The 10,127-nt window shown below is 37.1% G+C and overlaps 1 long non-coding RNA gene across 1 annotated transcript in view; it reads left to right on the forward strand.

Moving 5' to 3' along the window:
* Positions 1-6,406, forward strand: part of LOC132668832 (uncharacterized) — a 30,428-nt gene extending 24,022 nt beyond the window's left edge. Inside the window, exons 2-3 of the long non-coding RNA XR_009605816.2 lie at positions 4,374-4,788; positions 6,271-6,406. This is a non-coding gene — a long non-coding RNA (uncharacterized LOC132668832). The remainder of the gene's footprint in view (positions 1-4,373; positions 4,789-6,270) is intronic.
* The last annotated feature ends 3,721 nt before the right edge of the window (positions 6,407-10,127 follow it).

Here is a 10,127-nt window from a genome sequence, read left to right on the forward strand (position 1 = left end):
AATAGCACTACTAGGAATTAATCTAAAGGATACAGGAGTGCCGATTCATAGGAGCACATGTACCCCAATGTTTATAACAGCACTTTTATCAATAGCCAAATTGTGGAAAGAGTCTAAATGTCCATCAACTGATGAATGGATAAATATGTGGTTTATATATACAATGGTACCACGTGGCAATGAGAAAAAATGAAAACCTGCCATTTGCAGCAACATGGATGGAACTGGAGGGTATTGTGCTAAGTGAAATAAGTCAGTCAGAGAAAGACAGATACCATGTTTTCACTCACACGTGGATCTTGAGAAACTTAAGAGAAGACCATGAGGGAAGGGAAGGGGGTAAAAATGTTACAAACAGAGAGGGAGGTAGACAAACCAGTAAGAGACTCTTGGGTACTGAGAACAAACTAAGGGTTGATGGGGGGTAGGGGAGAAGGGATAATGGATGATGGGCATTGAGGAGGGCACTCGCTGGGATGGGCACTGGGTGTTGTATGGAAGCCAATTTGACAATAAATTATATTAAAAAAAAAGAATGATGGGTTGTTCTTTTATCACTTCAAGTATGTACAAAGTAAGAAGAGAAATGGAAACAGAGTGATTATGCCTCCAAAAATTGTAAAACAAATCATGAAAATTCTTAGTGTTATATTTTAAGGTAGAAAAATGGAAGTAAGCAAACAACAAGAAAAATAAGAATTTTCTTACTTTCCAAACTTTATTCTCATCTAAACCAAATCTGTTTTGTTACTTTTTTTCAGGCACATGCATAGGTTCTCTCCCTCTCTCTCTCTCTCATAATTTGAAGAGTCTAAAGTTATGTTTTAATTTTTTTGTAGGTACAGTAAATTATCTTTGAGAGAAAGAATTAAAATATTTCAAGTCCAACATTCCATCAATTATTTGATGTATGGTCAAGATACTAGAACTTTTGGAGAAAAAATACATTTTATATTAAATACACTTAAAAATATGCATAACGATAGTACACACTTTTGCATACAATTACCTCCAACTTTCCTAATCTCCATAATTAAAGTTTGATTCTAAATTATGTTTGTATTTGTAGACTCAATGTTTTTTCTGAATTACTTTTGGTCATCAGCAATTATGAAAAGAATCCTGTATATAATTTTCTTTCCTTATCTAGTGCTTGAGATTTCGACTTCTTTATAACCTTTAGGATTGACTGTATAATTTTCAAAGGGAAATCAAAGAATACCAGAGAAAATTCTGTACACATTTCTGTCAAGCTAAACCCATTTCCATTTTTTCTTTAACTGAATAACATGTTGCTAAAAGTTAAATAATTTCTCTTACATGTCAAGAACTGTTAAAGGTCTGCAATTTCACCATATTTGTAAGCTTGCATGTTAGCCTTTCATTGCTTTATGGATGCTGGCAGGATACACAAGACTCCTGGGTCAAAGGTGAAAAACAGTGTATTACAGTAATAGCAATAGCCAGAATATTAGCATTTTTATGATAATTCGTTGAACCCCAGTCCTACAGGGTAGCACTGAGAACCTGATGATACCTGCCTATGCAGCGGGTGGTCCTACAGTAAAGGAACTCTAATCTTAAAAACTCAAATTATTTATAGTTGGCAGTAAGCATGGCTGCCCTGTGTGTGTGTGTGTGTGTGATAGAGAGGGAGAGAGAGAGAGAGAGAGGGAGAGAGAGAAACAGACAGATACAGAGAGACAGAGAGAGACAGAGACAGAAAGAGAGAGACTATCTCTGTCTTCCAAGACTGCTGACTCTATGAACATCCCAAAAAAGGTAGTCCAAAACAAAGGTAATCAGGGCTGTCAACACCTTGCTCACAAGACATGAAGAAACACAACAGACCCGTAGAGAATTGTCACCTAACAAAATCTACACATCATTTCTACGCCGTCATGACTCTTGGCAAATATTCCCATGGCTACATCACTCTGTCAGCCACTCTGGCAGACGCTGGGACCAAATCTGTTCAGTTTGTCTCATACAGAGTTTAATTAAGGCTACTGCCAACAGGACCCCAAATAAAAGGCTACTGCAGTGTTTGTCTCAGTCATGTCCCCTGCATCCCCAAGATTCCAGAGTTAAGAGTTGAATAAATCTCATAAACTATCAGGGATGTTTTAGAAAGCTAGTTGTCCTTCTCCTTAAGTTTCATCACTGACCTTTCTACTCACCAGAAACACTAGTTAAGGTTAGGCAGGATATAGTAGCAATTGCACAGACTCTACCTTAGCCTACCAGAAGGAAGTCTAGGGGGCAATTCTATCATTCATAATAACTGTGGCCCAAGACTTAATCCTGAGCTGAATGCTTTCCAGGCTTAGGGAGAATCACAACTAAAATCATAGAAGATTGTCATCCAATATTATATAAAATCACAGTGTTTTAAAAGAGTTTTCCAATTCTAGAACAATGATACTTGAAGATACCAACCTCAACTAACTGAAATTTCTACATTCTCTTCCAAGAGGCTTGGCAATGTCTACTGCCCAGAGTTTCACTGCTGGCAACTTTATGCACGCCCAACTTTTTGTTTCAATAAAGAATGATAATGTCATCTCATGGAAAGCATTTTAAATAATAACAAGAGTTATAAAAAACTCTACAAGTCCACTCCTTATGGAACTACCAATGAAGATCATCATGGAAATCAAATGAAAGAAACCTTCATCTCAGTGGGTGTTTTCCCTTGGATAAAGGACTTGTCCCAAGGTGTTACAACTTATTCCTCCCTTTATAGCAGACATCTTTCTCAAGTTCAGAAATATTAAACATAAAAATAAAAACATGCATACTAGAATTGGAGAAAATGTCAAATGTGTGATTTTTAGAATGCTGAGGTTGAGGAAAACAATAGGACCTTAAGACTTCATAGGTGAAAGGAATTTAAATAATCTCAACCAAATATGACTTGACACCATTTTCTTTTCTTTTAGCAACCCTCATTATAAATATCTTTTTAGCCAAAATAACATATTGTAGCATTTCAAATAACCACATGTTGCTGTAGGTTTTGAAAAGATTCTAAATGCATTTAAAATCAAGGGCAGTTGAAGATTTTCTAGATCTATGTGTGTCTTCAGTATTACTCATGGCATTCTCAATTTCCTCTTACAGGATTTTGCCAGGAACTAAATCTGTTAATAGCTAGAGGATTCTGTTCTTAACCAACAGAAAAGTATGAAATGAAGAAAAACAGTGTCTCTCATTCATTCATAACCCATGAATACATGCAAATGTTATTTTCCTTAAAGTGAAACATACAAAATTCATAATGACTAAAAATATACTTATATCACCATTAAAATGTTATTCATTCACTATATAATGTGTTATCTGTGTACCAATTACATATAAAAAACAAAAGGAAGGTTTCATATTATCAAAAGCTACACAAGCATATTTTTTCTTTTACATGCAAACACATACATTGTAAAACCAGAGCAGCAAACATTGTTCCTCCCTAAAATAATTGTTTCATTTCTATTTTTTATTATTTAAAAATATTTTATTATTTATTTATTTTGAGAGAGAGAATGAGCAGGAGAGGTGCAGAGAGAGAGGGGGACAGAAGATCTGAAGTGGACTATGTGCTGACAACAGAGAGCCTGATGCTAGGCTCGAACTCACAAACCATGAGATCATGACCTAAGCTGAAGTCATATGCTCAACTGACTGAGCCACCCAGGTGCCCCATTAAGTTTAATTTTGGTATTTTTTAAAGCCAATACTCCATTTCATCACAAGCAGCTATAATTAATTTTTCCATATTGGATGCTACCAAAACCGAAGTGGTTCCAAGAAGCACATACTGTTTGGGGGAAAAAGAAGAAAAATGATACAACTTCACATGTGAATGCTAAAAATTGATTCCTTAATTCTTAGTTTCTTTTCCTGTTTGAAATGTTGATAAAGTATTTTATGATTTGTCTTTTAATAGAAATTACAAAATCTATAGTGTGTAGATGGAAAAAGGACTCCCTAGAAAACATTTATGTCCTAATCCCCTAATCCCTGGGACTTGTTAGAAGAAAAAGTGGGAGGTGGAAGGGGAGGGGGAAAAAGGGAGGAAAAAGGAGAGGGAGAAGAAAAAGAAGAAGAAGGAGCAGTACCTGAGTGACTCAGTTGGTTTAGGGTCTGATTCTTGACCTCATGGTTGTGAAATTAAGCCCCAAATTAGTCTCCATGCTGGCATGAACCTACTGAGGGGGGGGGGGGGGAAAGGAGGAGGAAGGGTGGAAAGAAGAAAAAAAAGAAAGAAAAAAATCTTTTCAGATGTGATCAATTAAGGATCTTGTGATGGAGAGATTATTTTCCTGGGTTATCTGGGTTGTTCCTAAAGACAAACACTTGTATTTTTATCAAAGGAAAGAAGAGGGAAATTTGACATACCCACATAGGGGAAGGCGAAAAGAAGATGGAACAGAAGGAATATTCTGGTCTTGAAGACTGTAGTGATGCAGCCCAAAGCCAAGAAATGCTGGCGGCCACCAGAAGCCTGAAGAGACAAGAAATGGTTCTACCCTACAGCCTCTGGAGGGAGTGTGCCCCTGCTTCCATCTCGATTTTGGCTCATTAGTGCTAATTTTGGATTGCTAGCCTCCAGAACAATGAGAGTATACATTTCTGTGGTCTTAAACCATGAAGTTCAAGGTGATTTGTTATAGAAACCACCAGAAACTATGTATATAACTTCTAAGCAAGTTCTACTTAGGTATTAAAGATACACTTAGTAGACACCTTGCTGTCTCCTGTAGCCCTCATCTTAAACAACAATACAAGGTAGGCTCATTTATAAACCAGAGGTTTTGAGTTTGAGAGAAGACAGTGGACCGAGGTCTTAGGGGCTGGTGACAGGTCTTGTGGGGAGAAAGAGCTGCCTGGGAGTTACAGAAACATCACAGCCATCCTGACTCACACACTAATTTTATCATTCATGCTACTCACTGAGCACCTGTCACAGCACTGGTCCCTACTCAAGACACTGGACATGGATAACTGCGGCTGGCAGGCAAAGTCACTACTCTGGTGGTTTGTGTTCTGGTGAAGGGGGGAAACTTGTGTATAAATAAGTAATCATAAATATGTTAGTTGGGATAGGTGTTATAAGGGATAAAAGAGGGAAAGAGAATAGAGGGACCTGGGGCAGGTTGGGTGCTGGTGTCTACTGGATATTCACATGAGGGTTAAGGTAAGGAGTATTGGGTAAGGAACCCTAAACGCAGTGACAAAAACTTATCTCTGTGGGTGTCAGAGAGAGAACATTCCAGAATGATGTGATGGTAAATGCAGAGGACCTGAGGCTGGCATATGCTTGGTGCCTGATGCATCTGGAAAACATCAACTGAGGAGGAGAGAAGGTAGCAGAGGGACAGAGAGGTTGCCAGATCCAGGTACTGCAGACCTTGAAGTCCATGGAAAGCCTGGGCCTGGTCTACATGCAGGATTTGCAGCAGTGGAATAGTATATCTGACAGCTATTTTGAAAGGGGGAGAAGGGCACATGTGGCTAGTGGCTACTGCACACATTGGTGATTCCTGCTTACCCCTGACATGTCGCTTCAAGTGGCTGTGGTATCTCTTCCTTCACAGCCCCCAGTATTCCTTTTCCCACTGCAGCATCTCTCTTACATGATGGAATCACCTTCCTCTCCCTAGGGTAAATTCTCTCCTCTCCTGGTTTGGAGGAAAGCAGAGGATTCTCTCTCCTCTTGCCAAGTCAGAGGGTCTGATTATGCATCAGTGGAAATTCTGAGAGTATAAGGATGCAAAACCTTAGCCAAAATTAGAGTGGCTATTGTTTTGTAAGCTGTGTACTTCATGCTTTCACAATGTCTTTGTTGTTTCTTTCCCTTATCATCTATTGAACTGCTATACTGTTTCAATGTAGGGTCTTTGTTTTTATTTGCTTTGATCAGTTGTTTATCTGTATTTTTTACAATGACTGCTCAACTTCGAAAAAAAAATCTTAAGAAAATTTCATTCAGTAATTAATTGAAATGAAAGAATAAGTGCTAATGACTAACATGGTCAATAACCTCTGATGTTTATCAATATTATATAAGTCAGAAACATTTCAAGTGTTTCTTCTCTAATATCAAGCATGCTATAATACCATACTCTAAGTCTACTAATATATACACGTTTTAAAACAACATAAAAATATTTCAGTTTGTATTTCAATTCATAAAATTGTAAGCCAGATATCTTGCCTTAATTGAACTTAAGTGGATTTGGGTTACATGGCCTCATTATTGCATTACAGGGCACTATGAGAAGATGCAGCCCCTCTCAGCCTGGATCTCAGACAAATAGAGCTCTCCCAACCTCTCCTCCCCCGTCCCCACTCTTCACAACCTCTGAAGGACATGAGGCCCAATCAAGGAATAAACTCTTGTTGCTTAAACCCACTGAGATTTGTGTCTTGTTTGTTACATAGCATCATCTAATCTGTCCTGACAAATATAGTGATTGTCACATGGAACAAGGCTACAGCTACATCCAAAACATAATTATGTGGCTAACAGTGAGGACACTGATGTGAGAGCTTTAAGAGAAAGTGACTATTTTTATTATGTAGTGGCAAAGCATTTGTTGAAATTCTCACCTCTGATAACTTCAGAGGAGTTGTGCCTAGTGAACCTAATGAACTATGAATCTAATATATTTATAGCCTTAGAAGTTAATACACATGACAGTAATACTATTATTGATAGCTGTCAGCTTTGTTTGGCAAGGTATTACAAGACAAATGCTAACTTAGGAAATAATTGGTGTTTAAGCAGAAGTAAAAAGAAATGTAAAGCATCCCAAAACTCAGAGTCTGGCAAGTTAGACAATAATATTCTTGACCCAAAATAGTAAAAGACAAAATTAAGAGAGGCTTCCAGGTTCAAATGCCCTGTATAATCTTTCAACCAACTAAGATGTTTCAGAGAAAGGATCAGAAGTAGAGTGTGACACCCAGTACATTTTCAATTGGATTAAAATCAGGATAGAGGATAAATCACAACTGTTGTGGTCCTCCCAACATAAGCTAGATATATTCATGGTCCTAGCCTCTAAATTTAATAAAACTCTTCTGAAGCCAAGATAAAAAAAATTAGCACTCTAGACACCATCTCAAAAAATGATATAAGTAAGACTATTGGCTGGCATATACCACTCACTGGAATCAAACTGATAAAGAAACTGGCTAAATTTTTGATGAGGGAACCAGGAAGCTGAGATTATTCTAGGTGTAAGGTCACCCTTGAGCACCTATCCATCTAGATAGACATGTAGAAATTCTCACAGCCCTTCCTTCCAGTAACTCCCCATGACAAAGTTCATCCTCAGCACCTACTTTACTGTAGTTGCGGAAGCAAATGAAAAGGAAGACTCCCCAAACTGAAGGCGGAAAATGAAGAAACACGAACAATGTTTTTTTTGAATAGTGGAATTGAGACTTCTTCCCAAGGAGAGGAATTAAGATATACTCTCCCTTCACAGCTCAGGAACTCTCACATCATCTGCCTAGCAGGGTTTCAGTGTTGTTCTGTACCAGTGACAATGTGTGCCTATTGTTTCCCTCTCCAAAGAGGAGTGTTTGATGCAGAGATCCTATCCTTGTTTCACCTTGGTAGGGTGGTTCGATAGGGAAAAAAAGAAAAAAAAATTTTGTTGTTATTGTTGTTGTTCATTGGTCAAAAGGATCAAAAGAAGCCGTATTCACACACAATGAAGACATTTCTATGTATCCTTGAGAGCTTGGTGATGTACTAAATGGGACTTTGGGTACTTTGTAGAGAGAGGATGAGTATTGACTAGTTGTATGTGGAAAATCCCTTTGGTAGATTGTACTAGACATTAGTAGGTTTAATTCATTACTGTTTCTCCCCTCTTCTAAGGCACACCCCAATCCCCTTGATGTTAGGGTGACTTTATGGCTTGCTTTGATTAAGGAAATTTGAGGTAAAGAAATGTATTCCTTCCAAGTGGATGTAGTTAAGAACTGGAGACCAATTTTCCAAGCTCACTCCCTCCACCACAGCATACCCTGAAGTTTGAGTTGAGATAACAAATGGAACATTTGTCACCTGAGTGCCCAGGTAACAGTGAAATAAGAAGAGACTTCTTGTGAAAACATACTCTATATATGCATGTTGTAAGCAATTTGGATTTTGAATTGTTTGCTACTGCAGCATACTGTAGTATCATAATAACTTGTAAATGCACGTACTAAATCCCTAGGAATCTAGTTTAAAATATGAAATGTCAGAATCAAATATTTACTTCTGGCAAGTCTTAGTGGCCTTTGACATTCATTTGGTATTGATCCCATAAAATTTTAATTTTTAGTTGAATTGTGCATTATATACTCCATCCTCTTGATTATTGTGTATGTGTCTTGAGAGGATTTTCTACAGTGTGCTTAAGAAAAACTTCAATACCCAAAGATCTAAGCATCATCCTTATGCAGAGAACAGAATCAGGGGAATTGAATTTCCAAGGAAATCACAATTTTCTACAGAAGATCTTTGAAATAGAGATAGAAACGAGAAAAGTATTTGAAAATGACATTAATAGAACTGAGATGGAAAATTTCTTCACTGCATCTCATAGTTTTCCACATATTGAGGTTATTGGAATTATTGGTCACGCTATATTGTTTCACATATAACTTCCCCGCAAGACTCTGAGCTTTTTGAGGTGTGGGAGAGTGCTTATTCTTTTGTGTGTTTACATCATATAGTAAGTTCTTCATACATCACAGGCTGAAGTACTTCAATGGAAACTTACATGTATTATTTTACTTGCTCCTCACCATACCCCATGATGTAGGGATTGTTATACACACACCGTAAATACAGAAACCTGGGTTCTAGAAGCTGGGACACTTATTCATAATAATGTGATGGAGGCAAGGTTCTTACTCAGGAATATCTTTATTTATTTGTTTATTTTTTAAAGTTTATTTATTTATTTTGAGAGAGTGGGGGGTGGGGAATGGCCAGAGAGAGATGGAGAGAGAATTTCAAGTAGACTCCACACTGTCAGTGCAGAGCCCGATGCAAGACTCTATCTCATGAACCGTGAAATCATGACCTGAGCTGAGATCAAGAGTCAGACGCTTAACCAACTGACCCACCCAGGTGCCCCAGAAATATTTTACTTTAAACTAATATCACTTATTCATTTATGATTCAACATTGTTGTATAAATGAATAAGATATAAAACATATTTCAATCTATAGAAGAGTATGGAAAAAGCAAGAGGCAGTTCCTCTATGGTAAAGATTTTTAAAAGGAGCCCCTTTGGTTGAAAATTAATTTAAAGAATATTTTCATTAATACCAATTCCCTCACAATTTTACTTCATCATTAATAGGTCTCTTTGTGGAGGCAGAGTACAAGACCACCACTTGTGGGTCCCTCCTCATGACATCACTAGCTACCAACTTTGCCTCTGGGTTCTCATTGAACATTCTTCCCTAAAGAGACATATCTTTTTAGGCAACCAGAATGCCCTCCATCAATGCATTTGGACACAAAAATGTTTAAATCATGACATGTAGGTCACTTACAAAAAGAGGACAACTATTTATGGTAACATTTTAAATTTATTGTGATGAGTCAAGGCTAATGCAAGGTGAACTCCTTTTACCATCATCTGCACGGCTACATTAGCTCATTCATGTATTAAAAAATGTGCCTCTGGACAGTTACTTGGCAATTTGGCAAATTGCTCATGTATAATGCAAAAGAATAAAGTCTAGTTTCAACTCATACCGATTCCATCTCTACTTTTCATGAATGATTTTGATTTTATCATAAAATGAGTCATGGGTTTACTCAACAAAATGGGAATGAAAAAAAATCCAGCAATAAATTAATTTCCATTATCATTTGCTCAATTTGTTATAGTCACAGATTATGTTAAGGGTGCTTGCCTTTCACTGTTAGAATTATATATATATATATTTTTTTTTTTTTTCTGAGAAACTAATACATTGATTTAAGATGTTGACTTTATTTTTTTTTCTTTTTCATACTACACGCTTTATCAGTCTTTGCATCTATGAGATGGATGAATTCTAAGTTCCTTGGGACAAAGAGTATTTCCTAAGCTTTTGGGAAAAA

The sequence above is a fragment of the Panthera onca genome, chromosome B3, assembly GCF_046562875.1.
Source record: "Panthera onca isolate mPanOnc1 chromosome B3, mPanOnc1 haplotype 2, whole genome shotgun sequence".
NCBI classification, from domain to species: domain Eukaryota; kingdom Metazoa; phylum Chordata; class Mammalia; order Carnivora; family Felidae; genus Panthera; species Panthera onca.